This window comes from Lissotriton vulgaris, chromosome 7, assembly GCF_964263255.1.
Source record: "Lissotriton vulgaris chromosome 7, aLisVul1.2, whole genome shotgun sequence".
NCBI classification, from domain to species: Eukaryota; Metazoa; Chordata; class Amphibia; order Caudata; family Salamandridae; genus Lissotriton; species Lissotriton vulgaris.
This window is the reverse complement of record NC_141695.1, coordinates 1,146,965,369-1,146,986,885: the sequence shown is the minus strand read 5'-3', so window position 1 is coordinate 1,146,986,885 and position 21,517 is coordinate 1,146,965,369.

Here is a 21,517-nt window from a genome sequence, read left to right as displayed (position 1 = left end):
AATTGGAATGCAGCAACGGATTGAATTGGGATTCGACTGTTTCTTGAGTGCGTTCTCAAATTGGGAAACCCTTGTTGTTGATGTTTACCGGCCTTTCCTGGTCGGGAGAATGCACCGCCGCAATGGAAAAGGTCTGCTCCGTACAGACTGGACTGTAACGTGATTGCAGAAGAAGCAGTTAGCCAGCAAAATAATCGGGGGCTGTGTCCCATAGCTCACTGGAGAGCAGGAAAAAAATGCATAAACTATTGCTACGAGTGGCAGAACCCACTGGAGGGTGTTTAAATTAGGTGAAGGTACTACGAATCCCAGAAGGCTGAATTGTTAATCACGCCCATTGGGGGCGGAGAGAACTTTAAAAAGCTTGCAAGAAGGAAACTCACTTCTCATCAACTCTGTCCTGCAGCAAGCAAGTGCCCGTGAGAAAGGAACATGAGTTCTGAAACGCGTAGGGCTGTAAATAAATTGGAATGCAGCAACCGATTGAATTGGGATTCGACTGTTTCTTGAGTGCGTTCTCAAATTGGGAAACCCTTGTTGTTGATGTTTACCGGCCTTTCCCGGTCGGGAGAATGCACCGCCGCAATGGAAAAGGTCTGCTCCGTACAGACTGGACTGTAACGTGATTGCAGAAGAAGCAGTTAGCCAGCAAAATAATCGGGGGCTGTGTCCCATAGCTCACTGGAGAGCAGGAAAAAAATGCATAAACTATTGCTACGAGTGGCAGAACCCACTGGAGGGTGTTTAAATTAGGTGAAGGTACTACGAATCCCAGAAGGCTGAATTGTTAATCACGCCCATTGGGGGCGGAGAGAACTTTAAAAAGCTTGCAAGAAGGAAACTCACTTCTCATCAACTCTGTCCTGCAGCAAGCAAGTGCCCGTGAGAAAGGAACATGAGTTCTGAAACGCGAAGGGCTGTAAATAAATTGGAATGCAGCAACCGATTGAATTGGGATTCGACTGTTTCTTGAGTGCGTTCTCAAACTGGGAAACCCTTGTTGTTGATGTTTACCGGCCTTTCCCGGTCGGGAGAATGCACCGCCGCAATGGAAAAGGTCTGCTCCGTACAGACTGGACTGTAACGTGATTGCAGAAGAAGCAGTTAGCCAGCAAAATAATCGGGGGCTGTGTCCCATAGCTCACTGGAGAGCAGGAAAAAAATGCATAAACTATTGCTACGAGTGGCAGAACCCACTGGAGGGTGTTTAAATTAGGTGAAGGTACTACGAATCCCAGAAGGCTGAATTGTTAATCACGCCCATTGGGGGCGGAGAGAACTTTAAAAAGCTTGCAAGAAGGAAACTCACTTCTCATCAACTCTGTCCTGCAGCAAGCAAGTGCCCGTGAGAAAGGAACATGAGTTCTGAAACGCGTAGGGCTGTAAATAAATTGGAATGCAGCAACCGATTGAATTGGGATTCGACTGTTTCTTGAGTGCGTTCTCAAATTGGGAAACCCTTGTTGTCGATGTTTACCGGCCTTTCCCAGTCGGGAGAATGCACCACCGCAATGGAAAAGGTCTGCTCCGTACAGACTGGACTGTAACGTGATTGCAGAAGAAGCAGTTAGCCAGCAAAATAATCGAGGGCTGTGTCCCATAGCTCACTGGAGAGCAGGAAAAAAATGCATAAACTATTGCTACGAGTGGCAGAACCCACTGGAGGGTGTTTAAATTAGGTGAAGGTACTACGAATCCCAGAAGGCTGAATTGTTAATCACGCCCATTGGGGGCGGAGAGAACTTTAAAAAGCTTGCAAGAAGGAAACTCACTTCTCATCAACTCTGTCCTGCAGCAAGCAAGTGCCCGTGAGAAAGGAACATGAGTTCTGAAACGCGTAGGGCTGTAAATAAATTGGAATGCAGCAACCGATTGAATTGGGATTCGACTGTTTCTTGAGTGCGTTCTCAAATTGGGAAACCCTTGTTGTTGATGTTTACCGGCCTTTCCCGGTCGGGAGAATGCACCGCCGCAATGGAAAAGGTCTGCTCCGTACAGACTGGACTGTAACGTGATTGCAGAAGAAGCAGTTAGCCAGCAAAATAATCGGGGGCTGTGTCCCATAGCTCACTGGAGAGCAGGAAAAAAATGCATAAACTATTGCTACGAGTGGCAGAACCCACTGGAGGGTGTTTAAATTAGGTGAAGGTACTACGAATCCCAGAAGGCTGAATTGTTAATCACGCCCATTGGGGGCGGAGAGAACTTTAAAAAGCTTGCAAGAAGGAAACTCACTTCTCATCAACTCTGTCCTGCAGCAAGCAAGTGCCCGTGAGAAAGGAACATGAGTTCTGAAACGCGTAGGGCTGTAAATAAATTGGAATGCAGCAACCGATTGAATTGGGATTCGACTGTTTCTTGAGTGCGTTCTCAAATTGGGAAACCCTTGTTGTTGATATATATATATATATATATATATATATATATATATATATATATATATATATATATATATATATATATATACGAATATATATATAATATATAAAATAACGACCTGAATCTGGGCTTTACCTCGCAAATCAGTACACAAGTCATCCAATTTCTTGATGTAGAGATTTATATTGAGAATGGGAGAATCAATACTCGCTTGCATAGAAAAGCTACAGCGGGTAACGCCATACTGCACGCGAGTAGCTCCCATCCTAACCACTTGATCAGAAGCATCCCTTATGGGGAGTTTCTTAGGATGAGGAGAATCTGTAGCACCCCGTCAGATCTGGAAAGATGCCAGAATGAGGCACTGAAAAGATTCAGTGCCCGAGGATATGAGGTGGCTCTCTTATTAGAAGCAAAAGACAGAGCCAACCAACTGGACAGGGATGAGTATCTAGCATCCATCACCGGGGGGGCTACTCCCAGTCCAGTTGAGAGTGAGGTTGACACTCCATCAAATAACATTAGCCTCATAACCACCTTTAATGATGATCACAATAAAGTGAGAGGAATTCTGAAAAAACACTGGCCCCTTCTTAAGACCGATATCACCTTGGCACCCCTCTTACCAGCTGAACCAGGTGTTGTGTTCAGAAGAGCTCCCTCTATGAGGGATATGTTGGTTAGATCCAGTCCGGAGGTAGTTATCAAACCTTATCGTATCTCCAACAAATGCGGTTTCTTTAAATGTATATCTTGCAGGGCCTGCAAATTTGGTGTAAACACCAGTGAGTATTGCTCTGCTTTTGACTCTACTCCCATTAAGATCAGGGATCATTTCACCTGCCGCACGGACTTTGCAGTATATGTGCTCCAGTGTACCTGCGGGCTCAGGTACGTTGGGAGCACCAAACTGCAGGCTTTCAACCGCATCCTACAACACCTACGGGCGGTGGTCAATTCGGATGGTAACTATCCGGTAGCCCGGCATTTCGAATTGGTCCACAATAAGAACTTAAATGAATTGAAATATTTCATCATTGATGCGGTGCCGAAGAATATCAGAGGGGGAAATAGGGAGAAAGCGCTAAGGCAACTTGAGAGTAAATATATTGTTTTACTCGATACTAGAATCCCTAACGGTTTAAATACAGGGGAGGATCTTTATTGTTTCCTCTAAGAGGTAGCAGTATAGTATGGCATATCAGCCATCCTGTTACTTCTTTTACTATCTAGCATCCGTGGGGATTTAGTTGCCCGTTGAACTAATGAAAAGGGCACTATGCCATAAGATCAACTGGAAATATCTGCTGGACTCCATACCCCCACGTGTGTGGCTTTTCCTATGTAATATTTGGGCACTATGCCATGATGTCTCCGTTGAGCCTTATGACCCACGTTGTCTATAAAAAGTTTTTTGATGTCACTGTAACTATGACACACATTTACTTCTGTAAGTGGGTGGCATGCGACTCATCATAAATAGAGATTAAATTAGCGTGCCACCACCAATGCACTCCCTAACAAAAAGTAGAGTAGAGTACTCGATTTTAACTAGCACTATTTTGCACATTATCACCAAAACATGCACTTTATAATAGCATTTTTTGCACGTTCCCTATATGTGAGACTTGTTGCAACTATGAAATACTTAAATACGTGATTTGGAGAGAATCATGAACATGATGGGCAATGCACTTTATTTCCATAGATGTAATTATAATATAATATATTTATTTGTAAATAGTGTGTAAATATATTAAATCTGCCTAGTTAAGTGTTTACATTGATAGATATTTTTCATGTCATAATCTTGCCTTTTGTTCGTGAATTTTGTACATTGGCGATGAGAATTGTAAATAACTGCTCCGTTCAAAAAGTATTTCTTCTATGTTTATGTTGCATTTAAGTATGATTGGGAACTTTCACAGTATATAAGCACACTTATTGGTTCTTTTCAGTCATGTGATCAAGGCTGCCGTGTTGCAGCCGAAACGCGTCATGCTGGGGACTAAAGAGCAATAAACCACCCTTGAACTAACTTGTCGCAGTGTTTGTGGTTTGTACCTACGTTGAGGACTCTGCACTTTGGCTGAGAGTAGGAGTTGGAACGAATATATAAAATATATATAAATGTATTTAAAGTACACATATATATATATATATATATATATATATATATATATATATATATATGTGTACTTTAAATACATTTTTTTTGTAATTCAATAGTGAAGCAATTTTAGTGAAATAGTTATGATAAAAGATTTACTTATTTATGCAGTCACTTATATACATGTTAAAAACATAGAATAATGTAACTATCAGTAATATGTACATTTGTTAGTAAGTACTGATGAATATCTATATTTTTAAAAACATAATTGCTATGCACGTTTATACAAAGTAATATACATATATAGGTACATATCTATAGTCCCAATAAATGCGTATATACTGTGGGATATGCTGTACATTTCTGTTTGCATATGGTGTGTATGTGGGAAGAGCTGGTCCTTTTCTGAAGATAAGGTGGGTATCGGTGGATCTTATGTTGGGAGGTAAAGAGTTCCATAGTTTGGCTATTTAAACAGAGAAGGATGTGCCACCCATGTTTTTTTTCTTGTATGTTGGGATGTTGAGGCAAGGTGCCACTCTAGAGCAGAGGTTCCTTTGTTGAATGTTTTTGGTGATTTTATTCCTGATGATGTCACAACTTCACTCACCTGACTCCTGTTTCTTCTCTTGTGAGATGAACGAACCCAAATCCCTCCAAAAACCAACTGCACAACAGAGGTCAAATAACTCTGCTATTGCAATAGGTCTCCAAAGGGAAAGGGGAATTGGGAGACAAAGAGACAAAGGAAAATCTTGTTTGCGGGTTGATTGCACCTTGCTGTCTGCCTGTCTTTCTTAACTGTCACTCGGTACCTTCTATCTTGCAGATCTCACAAATCTAAGAAAATAATTCAATAACAGAAACTTTAGAAACACAATACACTTTAGAATGATTTACCCAATTTTGTGTTGGACTCTTTTACAACAACTTTTACCTAGAACTATTACTTGTTGCACCCAAGGGAAGTTTACTCTTTGGTAAGTATGCACAACCTCTAGATAATCGTGTTCACCTTACTGTTCTATTTTGATAGTATATGCCTCTTGTCCTATTAAAAGAGTAAAAGCATAGATTTAAACAATACACTGTGTTATACATTCATTTGCTTCCTTTTATAACTCTTCAATCAACTATTACCTTTGTTTTGTGGCAATTCTTCTTACCACAATTTCGTAAGTTATGAAGGTACTGATAGTTCTTTCAATAATGCAAGTCTTATTTAAATAAAGTTTCTGGAGTTCGTTCTCTTCTTCTAATTTCTTTTTGATATCTGCTAGCAGTCCGTTATTCTTAGATTGTTTATTACTCACCAGAAATTAGCCCACAAAAACACTAGTATTTGTTAATTTAGCCACTTATCTGATTCGCTTCTCTTGTTTACAGGTTACCCTGCAACGTGAGCCTTTGAGCGAAGAGCAGCTCATCGAAGTCCAGGAAGTGACGGGCGAAGTCCAGGAAGTGAAGGGCGAAGTCCAGGAAGTCACAGGAGCCGATCCGGAACACTGGCAGTCGAGAAAAAACAAGACATGACGTCCGGACCGGTACGAGTGCAGGTAAGGAATTCTGATCCGACGAGACTAAGCGTTGGTTACCTGGCGCGAGCGGCTTAAATAGGTCTTCTGCAGAACGTGAGCCGGGTGCACCAGCAGCCGTTCTGAAAGGGCACGTGTTAACTGAAGTGCTGTTTTTTACCAGTTTGCACATGTGGGTAAAGTCTCGTACTTGAACAAATGATATTGTTTGATGACAAGGTGCCAACCATAACCTTTACATGTGCATTATTTCAGAACCCGGACATGCTTTTAAAAACATTGCACATCTGAGCATACCCTGCCACACTTATGGCGGCCAAAAGGGGGTGGTAATGGATGGAGCATCTGAACCAATCATACACTCACACCCAGTCAAAAGATCTGGGTTTAATCCATCACCGTTCTTTAGCCCACTCTGCCACCCCACTTCAGACATGGCTATATGCAAATCAGTTTGACCCTGTGCCTCATGGGAACAGTTCAGCCTGAACTGCCAAGCCATGCCTTCCCTGGACCGGAATCCAGATTCCGAGGACCGGTTTCTGGCATTTCAGCCGTCTTCAGCCCGGCTTGCTTGAATCCAGTGGCAAAGTGAGCAAGGGACTCACGTCTGAGCATACCCTGCCACACTTATGGCGGCCAAAAGCGGTACAAAAGGGGGTGGTAATGGACGGAGCATCTGAACCAATCAAACACTCACACCCAGTCAAAAGATCTGGGTTTAATCCATCACCGTTCTTTAGCCCACTCTGCCACCCCAGTTCAGACATGGCTATATGCAAATCAGTCTGACCCTGTGCCTCATGGGAACAGTCCAGCCTGAACTGCCAAGCCATGCCTTCCCTGGACCGGAAACAAGCTTCCGAGGACCGGTTTCTGGCATTCCAGCCGTCTTCAGCCCGGCTTGCTTGAATCCAGTGGCAAAGTGAGCAAGGGACTCATGTCTGAGCATACCCTGCCACACTTATGGCGGCCAAAAGCGGTACAAAAGGGGGTGGTAATGGACGGAGCATCTGAACCAATCAAACACTCACACCCAGTCAAAAGATCTGGGTTTAATCCAACACCGTTCTTTAGCCCACTCTGCCACCCCAGTACAGACATGGCTATATGCAAATCAGTCTGACCCTGTGCCTCATGAGAACAGTCCAGCCTGAACTGCCAAGCCATGCCTTCCCTGGACCGGAAACAAGCTTCAGAGGACCGGTTTCTGGCATTCCAGCCGTCTTCAGCCTGGCTTGCTTGAATCCAGTGGCAAAGTGAGCAAGGGACTCACGTCTGAGCATACCCTGCCACACTTATGGCGGCCAAAAGCGGTACAAAAGGGGGTGGTAATAGACGGAGCATCTGAACCAATCAAACACTCACACCCAGTCAAAAGATCTGGGTTTAATCCATCAACGTTCTTTAGCCCACTCTGCCACCCCAGTTCAGACATGGCTACATGCAAATCAGTCTGATCCTGTGCCTCATGGGAACAGTCCAGCCTGAACTGCCAAGCCATGCACATCCTAAAGATGCACAACAAACTGTGGTCACTGCATTAGTAATGTCCAGACTGGATTTCTGTAACAGTCTTTATCTCAAGCTACAAGAAGGTTAAACGAATAAACTACAGATTCTCCAGAACGCAGCTGCCAGACTCCTTACGGGAACTCCTAAATATGCTTCAATCACAGGATCAATCAAAAAGCTTCACTGGCTGCCTGTCAGGAAGCGCACCCAGTTCAAGGCCCTGTGTCTGGTCTTCAAGGCGCTGCAGGGAATAGGACCTGAATTTTTTTTAAAACAACATTTCCGATAGCTTTCGCCAAAAAGAGCACTCCGATCATCTGATGCCAAATTAGTAATAATGCTCCGGATGAAAAAAGCCAACCTGTGGCGGCAGAAGTTTTATTAGCAATGAGGCTATGGCCTTGAACACCCTCCCTTCGTATCTAAGACACATGGCCAACTGCCTGGCCTTTAGGAAGGCCTTAAAAACGTGGCTTTTTTACTAACTATGTAATACAAATATAGATTTTGTGCTCCTCCTGTAGGTTCTTCACTTTAGCACCAGGACACCTTCGGGTAGCAGTAGCGCTTTACAAATGCAATTAACATTAACATTAACATATGAGAAGTTGGTGCCCCACAGCACCATGAGAACGGCAGGGATTGACAAAATCTCTTTCTGAGAATTAACAGGTTTGAGAACAAGGATGCAACAGGGTGCAATAGACGTTCTGAAGAGCACTGAATAGATCCAAGGATTCTGTTTTAGAAAATTAATGTGATTAGAGGTGCTGCAATGCCCAGTGCCTTCAATAAAAGAGGTAATTTACCAACTCTTAACACCGGCATGCTGTATCTTGGGTGTTGGAATATAGAGACAGTCAGTGGTGGGCTGGGTCAGGTGTCAGACAGCAGAAAGGATGCTGACGGTGCAAAGGAGGACTCACAATTTTTGCTCAGATCACACAAACATCTGCCACAGTCCTGGCTGTGTACATTTGCCTGGAGATGGTCTGCACTGCTGAAAATGGAAACTCTGGGAGAGAGCTCCTGCAGCCCAGAAGTTGTCATCTGCATCTCAGCAACACCATAAATCGTTAGTCATCATAGTAAAGTGTTAATGTACTGTCCGTGGCCGTCATCCCAGTTGCTTGCAGTGAGGTCAACATGTTGCAATGCATCTGTAAATCAGTAGGGACTAGCCTTGGAACAATTGATGTAGCCTGCCAGAGGGCATTCACCCAGGAAGGTTAACGACCAGACCACCAGTGGACAGTGTCCTCTGCATGTTTAGCCCCGAAAGCAACCCTGTGGGAAGCCCTGAAAGCAACCCTGTGGGAGAAACCCAGCATTTTATTACAACCACAAACACAAGTTGCCGTGAAGGAGACGGAATGTTCGTTTGTAATATGCCAGACCCCAAGCTATTAGATTATTTCACAAGTTTTTAGCAGCATTTCTTGGGGAATATATGTCTTTTTAGCAATGACATTCTGAAAACTTGTGCTGTACAATTGATCATTTGACCCCTAAATGTAGAGGAGAGGGTGGGAAGTTTGGTTCAATATTCATGCATTCCACCGTGCACAAAATCGGCACACACTCTACTGGTGCAAACAGGAAAATCCCTGACCAGTTGAAAGGTTGAACACATTTAATTGATGTTTGTTGTTGATCGTAAAACAAGTCATGTGAATGTCCACGTTCTATTGGAAACTGGCCCACTCAACATAATTTTACATATAGAGTCTTCGAGGGAACAAGTGTCACAACAACACGAGGGGCAGGAACTGGAGACATACCTATGCTGACGTCAACCCCAGCATTTGGACATTACCACTTAGACATTACAGTGTTGAAGTCCAACCACCCCAAGAGGATCACAGGACAATTTAGGGTTACCAATATGTCGTCCCAAGTTTTTGTGTAAAAACAGCACAATATACCATCTTTTTTAGAGATTAGGGGGCAGATTTACAATAACAGGCGCATCCCCAGGGATGCGCCAGTTATTGTGCGCCGCAGCTCTGCCACCCATGGTGCGCCGCATTTACAATGCGGCGCACCATGGGGCAAAAATGGCACAGATACGTGACGCATCTGTGCCGTAAAGGCTGCTCATTGCTGGAGTTCATTCCTCTTTAATCCATTGACCAACACTCCCATCTCCTTTATCTAACTCTTGCAGGTTCCTGCTTTCTCTCCGTTTGACGGTTTTTGTACGTCTTTCCGTTTTGTGCGCTTTCCCTCTCTTGTGCTCTTTAAATGTCTGATGCGAAACAATAAATGACAGTCCCAAACTACTACCCACTCAAATTAAGCACTTGTAGAGCTGGAAATATATTAGCCACAATGGAATATGCTTGAATGGCAAAAACGGTGGGTGTTGCAAAACTCTGCTAGTTTTGATAGGGGAATCTCCTAGGCAATACCGAGTGCGAGTTGGCAAACGTGAAAATGCACTGCCACTGCCAGAGAAGGCTGTGATTGCAAAACAGCATAATCGCAGCAAACATTTGCAAATCCAATAGGGCTGGTTTTAGAAGGGAAAAACATGCTGCTGCCTAAATTGGGAGTGTGATAAAAACAATGTTAATAAAAAAACAAAAAACATTACATACATTTTTAATTGAATGGCATGTATTCCGTAGCAGGCAGGTGTACTTAGATCAAGTATAGCTTTAATGCATGTTACAGGGTGATATTCTTGTTGGCGGCTCCAAAAAAGGGTACTAATTCACTTTGAATTACTCCGGCTTGAACAAATGGTTTAATCACTTGTTTCGAAAAAATAGAAACAATAATAAATAATAGAAAGAAAAAATAATTGTCAAAGCTATATATTGATCCACCAAACCGACAATTACGTGCACTTTTTTGTAGGGGGTTGCGCACGTCAATGAGCCACATGCCGTAACTCACAGGGCAAGAAAGCCAGAGACTAAAGTTGGCTGACTCATTGTACCATATATATACTTTGATGGTCAACTACAAAATGTGAATGACTGTTGAACAGACCGAAAGATAAAGAGGGATGACCCACCGCTTCTCTGTGAATGGTTGTAGGTATGTAACATTCATTTATTATTTTTTATTACATGAGGCAATGAACACTAAAGCTGTCTCTATGACTGACCTAAAAAAAAACAATAATGTGGAAGAAGCATCTGGGAATGGGGCGGTCAGAACACAGATATAGATTAAGTTCAACCTTTCGATGTTGCGATAGGAGAGGGCAATAGGAAACTATCAGCATTCTTGGGGCAGATTTACAAGAACGGACACAACTCTTTACATTAGCAGAGGTGCGTCAGTTCAAGTGCATCACACTAAAAAAACCTTTGCACCACCATGGATGCATTGAATTTACAATATGGCACACCGTGGCGCAAGGAATGACAGATGCATGATGCATCTGTTGGTGTACCGGTAACCCATTGCTGGAGTCGTGTAGCAAGCACCACACAACTCCAGCAATGCTCAGGAATACCTATGCCTAATGTGCTGCGTCACTCCTTACGCCTGCTTCAAGCAGGCGTAAGGTTTTGATGCAGTGGCGTCGTAGAAGTGACTCAGCGAAATCTTTAAGGAAGATTTCTTGCGTCAGAGCGCCCACTCTACATACATTATGCCTGACGCAGGTATAATGTGACGCAGGGCTTTACAATATGCCGCATCTCTCTAGATGCATTACGTTGTAAATGTGTTGCAACGTGGCGCATTGTTTGCGCTGCTGCTGCGTCACAAAAGTGATGCAATGGCGGCGTTAAAAGTGCCGCAAGGGCTTGTAAATCTGCCCCCCAGTCCTTTACATGAATTTCTGATAATCCTAGAAAGAAAGATCACTTCCAAGTCTACCGTAATGCACACCTTCAGCTCACAGCACTTCTTATGGCCCCAGGACCACCCTTCTCATTCTATTTATTGAGGCTCTCTTTATTTTGTGGATCCAACCACAAAATTTGGTGGCACTTTAGTGCCATTAGGCAACAAATCGTAGTGGTGTGAAATGGGGCACAGTGGGGGAAGGAGTTGGTTGCATCTTTTATTCTTTCTTTCCCAAAATGGGGTTTCCGTGGCTTGCACTGATGGTGAAATGTTGTGTTGGGATATTTAATGTAAATACTGATGTTCACATCTTGGAAAGGGGGAGGCCCTCCATCCCCAATAAAAAGAGATGCAGCACGTTGTTGCGGCACAGTTTTCTTTTTGTAGATGGATGCAGGAGCTCATGCTAAGGTCCGCACAATGCGGGCATGGATGTTTGTAGAATATGAGCCACTTGCACAGTAGAGGCTGCATCTGACAACCATAACCACATGAAGGCAATCTGTTCCTACCCTTGTTATGTCTGTTTGCAACTAGCCCATCCCTGCAGTGTCCATTGAACCACACTCACTCACCATACTTTGCTCCGGGCCCAGTGTCTTCTCACAATTAAGAGGTGCATTTCCTCAGTTATTTCTGGATCTCCTGTTTTCCTCAAGTGTTTTCTTTGATATCCGAACACAACTTCTGTGGATCCTGAAATCTACCCTGACTGCCCCCCCCCCCCCCCCCCCCCCCCCCAGTGTCTATACATTGGTAATTCCATCCTTTGCGAGCTCATGTTTACTATAGTGGGAGGAGTGATGTGGGAGATGTGATATAGAGATTGAAGCTCAGAGAAAGGTAAGAAAGTGACAACTTTCTTCAAATGCTATGGGGTAATGTTACCTTTATCAATCAACTCCTTCCAAAATAAGGCACGATTGTTAATCTTAAAATTGTTGTTACACCAAAGAGGGGTATCCAAAGAACGAGTGGAGGAAGAGAAGTGTGCAACAAGCGAGGAAAGAACTAAAGCCTTAGAGTGAACGAGAGTGGGAAAGGACATGCGTTTCGGAGGTAAGGTGACCTGGATGGCTGAGAGAAGAGAAAAAACAGAACATTAGGCCTGTTCTAAGGCGCTCCACGCCGTACATGATGAGGCATTGGAATCGGATAGAAAGGTCCAAATTTGTTTCAAAGTAAAAGCTGAATGGTACCTTCTAAGATTCGGAAAATTAACTCCTCCTAAATCTGGTTTACTCTTGATAAAAAAAAAATGGCACCATTTGTACCTTTCTGTCTTTATTCTTCTTTTTTCTAAACAAGTACACTTATTTAGATGGAACTTTATGTGTTCGATGATGCATTACATAATCGTGATCAATTGAAAAACCTAAGTCCTAGGGAGCCATTGTTTTGTTTGGTATTGAATTTACAAGGTAACCTCCTTGTGATTGGCATAAACAACAAGGTTCTTGCCATGTTGCTACTTGGCAGGAGAGGTGATTACTTGACAACAGTAATCCTCCTTCTGTATCCCTTCACTCATCACAAACTGTGCAGCTCTCATAATTAACTCAAAATCCTATGGTGGCAACATTGTTGTTGCACATGTTTCTATCACTGAGGTATGCTGTGCTTCACTTGCACTTCAACTCTCTTTAAGGCAGTTGCTTGTAAACACACTTTGATGTTGTAGTAGCCTTTGGGGCACTGCTAAACAATTCAAAAACAGCCACAAGGCACTGTCAGTTAAAGAAGATGTCAGGGGCAACCAACATTCTATGTTAATAATTTGTGTATTCCTTATCTAACTATCATATTAATCTCGGGAGTAGAAAATTGAAGTCTTAATGCAGTTAAGTGCAAACTCACATGCTTATGGACAACAGAAGAACTTGTTTTTGTTTAGCACTTGCTATGTCTCTTTTATTATTTTGCGACTGTGTACATATATGTTTTTCTGCTATTCCATAATAATAGACTGCACTAGCCGCACAGTCACAATCCAGCATTTCAGCAACTGTAAAATATCAACAAAACATAGAAAACGTGTTTTAATGTGTTAACACCCCTACAAAAACGTGTTAATTATAAAATAAAAATAGAGCTTACCTGCTTTGACAACAGCCCAGATCTTTGTGATATCATGAACTGGCGACTTCAAGCAAGGATAGTGGGAAGAATGTGGACTATAGTATGCTGAGGAAGACTCATTTTTTCAGTTCTTTTCAATTTTGTCGCATATTCTGCAGCTGGTGATATAGGATGGGAGGGGGGGGAGACTTTGACTGTGTTGGGGCGCTCACATTTTTAAAAACCTTTTGTCTTTGCGCTTGTTGACCTGAATTGGGAAAGTGGGTAGGGTGTGGAACAGGGGGCAGTGCCCCAGTCTTTCTTCATATTTGGCCTTCTTTTTCTGCACTTAATGGGTTTAGGAAAGGGAAGTGAGGTGGTGCCAGTCACAGAGACATCAATATTTTTCGGGTGTGTTTATCGTTGCCTGTAATTGTTAACATGGCAAGAGCAGACCATGGTGCCGCGCCTTTTGGGTCAAGGCTGGGGTCATTTTGTGCCCTGTATAATTGCAATGTGGTTAGTTTCTGCGGTTGATGACGTACGACAGGGAACAGAGGATATTAGACCAAGACCTGCTGTGTCCTAGGACCCGGTGTGTGCAAAAGGGTGAGGTTGAGGTTTTGTTGAAGATTTGTTTCAACTTTTGTCAATAATTTATTGGATGGCAAGGGAAGTTTGCAGTCAGTGATCTCACAAAAGCCCTTGTGACATATTTGGCTAATTGGGTTGGTATAGGTGACTACAGGGCGAGTGGAACCCAGAAATAGAGGTGAATTCATTGGTAAGATTTACGTAAATTGTTATAGTTAATGTTAATGTGAACATTTTTTAGCATTAACAGGGCCGATTGATGGATCGGTGCTATGTGCTAGTTAGGTTTCGACTGCACAAAAGCTGCGCAAGCAGCTTTTGCGCAGGAGAAATCTAATGAGTACAGTATGTTGCTCGGGAATCCGCCCTCTGTTCCATTGGCTAGCTCCATAAATGGAGGCTAGCCATTGGAACAGAGAGGCGTCCGTCATGGCCGGACCAGATTCGGGGGCGTTCCCGAGAATTTTTGGCTTTTGGCTACGTCATGCTACGTCAGCCAAAAGCCGGGAACGCCCCCGAATCTGGTCCGGCCGGGCCGTGCTTGCTGCTGTCCTGCCTTCCTCCGTGTCCCTCCTCCCGCCGTCCCCCCTCCCGCTATCCGTGTGGTCTTTCTTTTGTATGGTGTTTGTAATTCAGTTGCATTTTACTTCCCAGTAGTATCTGTTGTAATTAGCTTTCGATTTTGTACTTCTTGTATAGTTTGTTTTTGTCTGTAATCGATGATTTTCCTATAGTTTCTGTCCTCTTTGCGGGACTTGTGCTTTCTGTAGTGTTTGCATATGGTACAGATTACACCCCTGTAGTGCTTCCCATTTCCGCTGTATTTTCTGGCTCCGGTGTTTCCCTCTCAGAAGTGTTCTTCCTGTGCCCAGTGTTTGTCCTCGCGGACTCATGTGATAGATTTGGGGCTTGCTCGCGGTATGGATTCGCTGACATGTTGCAGAGGAGCAGCAGCGCCGCTGGAAGCGCCAGCCTCCAGTTAATTAATCCTGCCTATGTGTTAAGTGCCCTTCATTTAACTGGATGTTTAACAGCTTGAGGTTTCATTATCTGATGATAATGTTCTCTTCGCCAGTTAATGAGAGATGTTCACTACGGGAAGTCAAGCGCCCGAGGTGAGGGCAGGTTTGAAGAGTGGCAAGGAAGAGAGATGGGCCACTCGGACTGTGAGGAGGGAGATATTAGTGGGGAGGAGGAGGGCATGGATAGCGCAACACGTGAGGGAGCAATGGGATGGAGAGGAGTGATTCTTGAGAGGTGAGAGCGGGATACAGGGCTGTGAGGAGGTGGGTATTAGGGCGAGGGGCAGAGAAGTGGGGGCACAGAAAAAGTCAGCCTACAAGATGCAAAAAAAGTGATGGATAGAAATGCCTAAAACAGTTTAAACCACTGCTGTTATCCTGAATGTATGCCATCTTTTGTACCCGCCGTCCCCCCTCCCGCTCTCCCCCCTCCCGCTCTCCGTGTGGTCCTGCTATCCTCCGTGTCCCCCCTCCCGCCGTCCCCCCTCCGTGTGCCCATCCCCCCTCCCGCTCTCCGTGAGCCCGGGGCACATTCTTGTTCCATTTAAAGCACTGAGTTGAAGCGACCAGAGGAGCAGCAAGGGGCGCGAGCGGGTGTGCTGCTGCCTCCGTCCTACCGCTCTGTGACTTGAGCCACTGGTTCCTGGCCCTCGCTCAGAGTTGGTTATCTGACATAATATAACGTCAGGCTACACGTCCAGCGTGCACCATCTGCAAAGGGGAGATCTATCCTTTATGTGGGGAATGGTTCTTAAAGTCTGGATCGCATCTCACTACAACATATTAAAAAAGAAAATAGCAGCTTCCCGTTTCAAATCTCCGGAATTCACAAACCAATATAATGGTTTGAAAAGCTATGCCAGATACACACTGACTGCTTAAAATGTCCGTTATCAACTGTAGCAGGACTCGTTTAACAACGCTATCGATGCAGTGGGCTCCACCTCCACCACCTGACTGACATAGCAGCCCAGGTCCCTCTGAGCTAATAAGTTACTGTTTCCCAAACCTCAATGGATAGATGTCGGAAGGATGAAATGCAGAGTTGCAGTTTGAGCCTGTATTTGCAGGTAGCAGTCCGATTTCAACAGAGATTGATCAATTCACAATGTTTCCTCAAATACTATGTTGAATTCGATTAACTCGATTTTCTGAAGAACATTTGAATGTTGTGCTGTTTTTATTTTAAAAAGCAAAACCTTTTTAAACAACAATCGTGGTCCGCCATAATGATTTCTGTATCTTTAACCATAGCAGGAGCTATCGCAATTGAAGAACAAGTTACTATTAATATGTGTTTCCTTGCGTGTCTTGTCAAACGGTTCGAATTCTGTTGTGCTTTTATTTACATTTTCTTTATATTTTACTATGGTTGTTTTTAAATCCGAAATAAGTAGCATATAAATATAAATGCATATAAACCTAATCAACCCCTGCTCTGCTTATCAAGCACGGCCAACAGGACCGCAGGAGTTACTGATTGTAATCTCCCGACCCCCTGGGGGAATAGGGCGGGGAAGGGCATCAGGGAGGGACTCGCATGAGTGTGTATATTGATCGCACTGTTAGAGTGTACGATCAGAGAAAAAGTCAGCCTACAAGATGCAAAAAAAGTGATGGATAGAAATGCCTAAAACAGTTTAAACCACTGCTGTTATCCTGAATGTATGCCATCCTTTGTACCCGCCGTCCCCCCTCCCGCTCTCCCCCCTCCCGCTCTCCGTGTGGTCCTGCCTTCCTCTGTTTCCCCCCTCCTGCCGTCCCCCCTCCGTGTGCCCATCCCCCCTCCCGCTCTCCTGGAGCCCGGGGCACATTCTTGTTCCATTTAAAGCACTGAGTTGAAGCGACCAGAGCAGCAGCAAGGGGCGCGAGCGGGTGTGCTGCTGCCTCCGTCCTACCGCTCTGTGACTTGAGCCACTGGTTCCTGGCCCACGCTCAGAGTTGGTTATCTGACATAATATAACGTCAGGCTACACGTCCAGCGTGCACCATCTGCAAAGGGGAGATCTATCCTTTATGTGGGGAAAGGTTCTTAAATACTGGATCGCATCTCACTACAACATATTAAAAAAAAAATAGCAGCTTCCCGTTTCAAATCTCCGGAATTCACAAACCAATATAATGGTTTGAAAAGCTATGCCAGATACACACTGACTGCTTAAAATGTCCGTCATCAACGGTAGCAGGACTCGTTTAACAACGCTATCGATGCGGTGGGCTCCACCTCCACCACCTGACTGACATAGCAGCGCAGGTCCCTCTGAGCTAATAAGTTACTGTTTCCCAAACCTCAATGGATAGATGTCGGAAGGATGAAATGCGGAGTTGCAGTTTGAGCCTGTGGTTGCAGGTAGCAGTCCGATTTCAACAGAGATTGATCAATTCACAATGTTTCCTCAAATACTAAGTTGAATTCGATTAACTCGATTTTCTGAAGAACATTTGAATGTTGTGCTGTTTTTATTTAAAAAAGCAAAACCTTTTTAAACAACAATCGTGGTCCGCCATAATGATTTCTGTATCTTTAACCATAGCAGGAGCTATCGCAATTGAAGAACAAGTTACTATTAATATGTGTTTTCTTGCGTGTCTTGTCAAACGGGTTCGAATTCTGTTCTGCTTTTATTTACATTTTCTTTATATTTTACTATGGTTGTTTTTAAATCCGAAATAAGTAGCATATAAATATAAATGCATATAAACCTAATTAACCCCTGCTCTGCTTATCAAGCACGGCCAACAGGACCGCAGGAGTTACTGATTGTAATCTCCCGACCCCCTGGGGGAATAGGGCGGGGAAGGGAATCAAGGAGGGACTCGCATGAGTGTGTATATTGATCGCACTGTTAGAGTGTACGATCAATGTCTTTATCCACATTGGCGTGGGGGGGCTGCAGATGAGCACCTGGCCGGGCTAAAAGAGCAACACAGGCCCAGATGGTACCAAGCCCCCCTCCCCCAGCGCTCCTCCTTTTCCAAACTAGCGACCAACAAACTTCTAGCAGTCTCACCTTCAATTTGTGTTTATATGGATCGCTGCTGTGTCTGTCTCCATGGACACTGTACCCAATATAATAGATTGTAATGGTTGTTTAGTTGAAACTAGCCTTATAAATCAGAGCAGTTGTTGGGATAGCAGTTTAGCACATGCGTAGAACTGACAACGACTTGATCCAATGAGGTTCAGGGTTTTTTTTACACTGTAGACAGTGCGCGCCAAGCTGTCTCAGGAACAAGCATTTGCAATGCAATAGGTCTCGCATTTACGCAAGTTAAAGCTCTTTCCATTGTAAATGACAACTTCTTTTCTTTTTGTTTTAAAATTTAAAACCAAAATAAAATCCATAGCCATTTACAATGCCAATAGCTCAAACGCGCTTAACTGCGAGACCTATTGCATTGCAAATGCATGTTGTTATAGTCCTCACTTTGCTGGCAGTTGGTTATCCGTAAAGAGTACTCTCGTTATTCGCTTCATCCCATGGGCCCTGCCCCCTCGCTGTGCTTGCTTCCCTGCCCCCTCGCTGTGCTTGCTTCCCTCCCTGCCCCCTCGTTGTGCTTGCTTCCATCTCTGCCCCATCGCTGTGCTTGCTTCCCTGCCCCCTCGCTGTGCTTGCTTCCCTGCCCCCTCGCTGTGCTTGCTTCCCTGCCCCCTCGCTGTGCTTGCTTCCCTGCCCCTTCGCTGTGCTTGCTCTCCTGAGTGTGTGTTGGCTCTGGGTGGGTGTGTGTGGCTCTGAGTGGGTGTGTGTGGCTCTGGGTGTGTATGTGTGTGTGGCTCTGGGTGTGGCTCTGTGTGGCTCTGTGTGTGTGTGTGTGGGTCTGTGTGTGTGTGGGTCTGTGTGTGTGTGGGTCTGTCTGTGTGTGTGGGTCTGTGTGTGTGGCTCTGTGTGTGTGGCTCTGTGTGTGTGACTCTGTGTGTGTGACTCTGTGTGTGTGACTGTGTGTGTTTGTGGCTCTGTGTGTGTGTGGGGGGGGGGGCTCTGTTGGTGTGGGTGGGTCTGTGTGTGTGTGTGGGTCTTTGTATTTTTGTGTGGCATTTGCCAGAGATTAAACTATTGGCATTGTAAATGACAATGCCATTTATGTATCTGTTTTCAAAACCAACATATAAATACAAATTTTGTCATTTACAATGCCAATAGCTCAAACTTTTCAAAAGGCGAAACCATTGCATTGTAAATGCTTGTTACAAATGAGAGCCCTACACATGAGTCACGTAAACCCAGAGAAACCACACAAGAAATTACACAACGTTAAATCCACACAAGACAAGGATCAAAGTACAAACCAGGAAGGTTTATTTAAAAGTTAAGAATCAGTACAGAAGGCAAACAGGCATTGGTCGGTCAGCTAATTCTAAATATGTAAAATGCAAAATAATTGTAAAATATCAAGTTAATTTAAAGCCAGCCCCAGTTTTGGTCTAGCACACAGCTAGTGAAAATCAAGGAAGATGTGTCACAAAAACTGCTCAGTAAAGCCAGGAGATTAGTAACATGAAAATGATTCTAAGTTTAGATCAATTAAATGCTTGATGTAAAGTCTGCCTCAAAGGAGCTCAGGAAAGAACTATTGCTTGAATCCCAAATTGCCAGTGTTTATACACTTTTAAAGAGAGAAATTGTACAGTCAGTGTTGTACGATGAAAAAAGTAAAATTGTTCCATCCAATTGTAAAACAGAAAAGACATTAAATGGTGTAATAACATTTACTCTACATCTACTAAATAATCATGTATTATGCCCGACAACAGAAAACAAAATCACGTTCTAAAATATAAACAGAACTTCCGTTTGACCTAAGGAAGTGGCCTTCAACAGGGGAGCAACAATAGACCCCGCAACAGTGGAGCAACAATAGCCCCCGCACCCCGGGCGGGCCCAAGCTCCAGGAAGCCCCCTCTGGCCTTCTGCACAGGCGGCGGGCCCCCTGGCCTGAGAGCTCCTGTTTGAGTGGGGGGGGGGGGCGTCCAGCCAGGCATGGGGGCCCTCTATGTACTTTTCAGGGGGTCCCTCTCAAGTTTCGTTATGCCACTTCCCTTCAGTTGCATGCAATTGTTAATCTGTCATCTCCAGGAAAAACATGAACAAAAATTTTTTTTTTTAATAAGTGTTACAGTACAAGCAAAAGTGAAAAGCAAAGTGAATTTCATATCATTTATAAAATCAAAGGTCACATTTTAAGCTCGTCGGTGCACCGGAAGTGGTGGAGAAAACAAGTTAGTGTCAGGCAATGCACCTTGCATGCATTAAACATGTGCAATTCTGAAAACATGAATAGACAAAGGCCTACTAGTGTCCAGCTTAACATAATCATTACATTAAAAGACAGTTAAAATTTGCATTTGTGGCTCTCTAGTATTCATTAAAATGCATAATTATTTATTGTGATAAATGCACCCACAATGTATTTGTCTGATGATAATCATCATCATGAACCACACTACAAAACCATATCATAATTCACTTTGCTTTGTACGTCACGATTTCTCCAATTTCTGAAATGTGTCAAACACTTTGACTTTAATGCCCTTCATTTCGTATGCACTCCTTTTGATCTTCTTACCAGATGTCATTTCTACTTTCTTTCTTAGGCACACGATGAAACTCTTTTCTACATAATATTACTCCGAAGAACTTAAGAATAAGTAAATAACTTAGTCTACAAAATAAATAAGATTATAAATATTGAGGTTAGGACCCTTTTTTTAACATGCCATCACCAGCATCACTAAATCATTCACCAACCTTTGAGGTCCCATCCCCAATCACACTAAACCATGAAGCAACCATTTCCCATGCACCAATCACTTCGAGGGCCCTTGCCACACGTGAATCAGTAGGAATGTTCATAATATAATGATTAGTATGCCTACTATTACAAGGAATATACACACAACACTGTCTCAAATTCAACTTCCAGCACACACTACCTTCAAAAAGAATAGCTAAAGCTAAAGCCCATGGAAAGAAAAGCAATCATTTCTTTGTTAATCTTGGTTAGTGCTCCAGCAGAATTAATCATAGGCCAATATTCCAAAGTTGACAACTTTCTGATTTTCACATTATTCAAAGCAACACCATAAAGAGGAATCAACACACCAAGAATATCCATAAGAACCTGTGTCACTCTTTTAAGTCAATGTTCATTAATTTCATTCACATGGTACCCTCTAGGGAACACTAAAGCAAGACAGCAGCTTCCCACCCAATTTGGTGCTAGATTATAATAACCCATTTTACCACAAACATAATTTAATCCTTCCTTTAATTCTTGTCTAGGATGTATCTTTGAATGTCTAAATTTCTCTTGAGCCTCTTCCTGCAACACAGTCGCTCTCGTTTCAATTAATTTTCTGCTAATTTTCACTGTTGCCTCATTAAATTTTCAAGTAAAATTCATTCAGCATCCCTCAACCTTCACACACTCTTCCTATCATTGTTGTTAGTAGTGCTAACAGGTTTAATACTTTTAGATGATCTGTCGCAGGACAT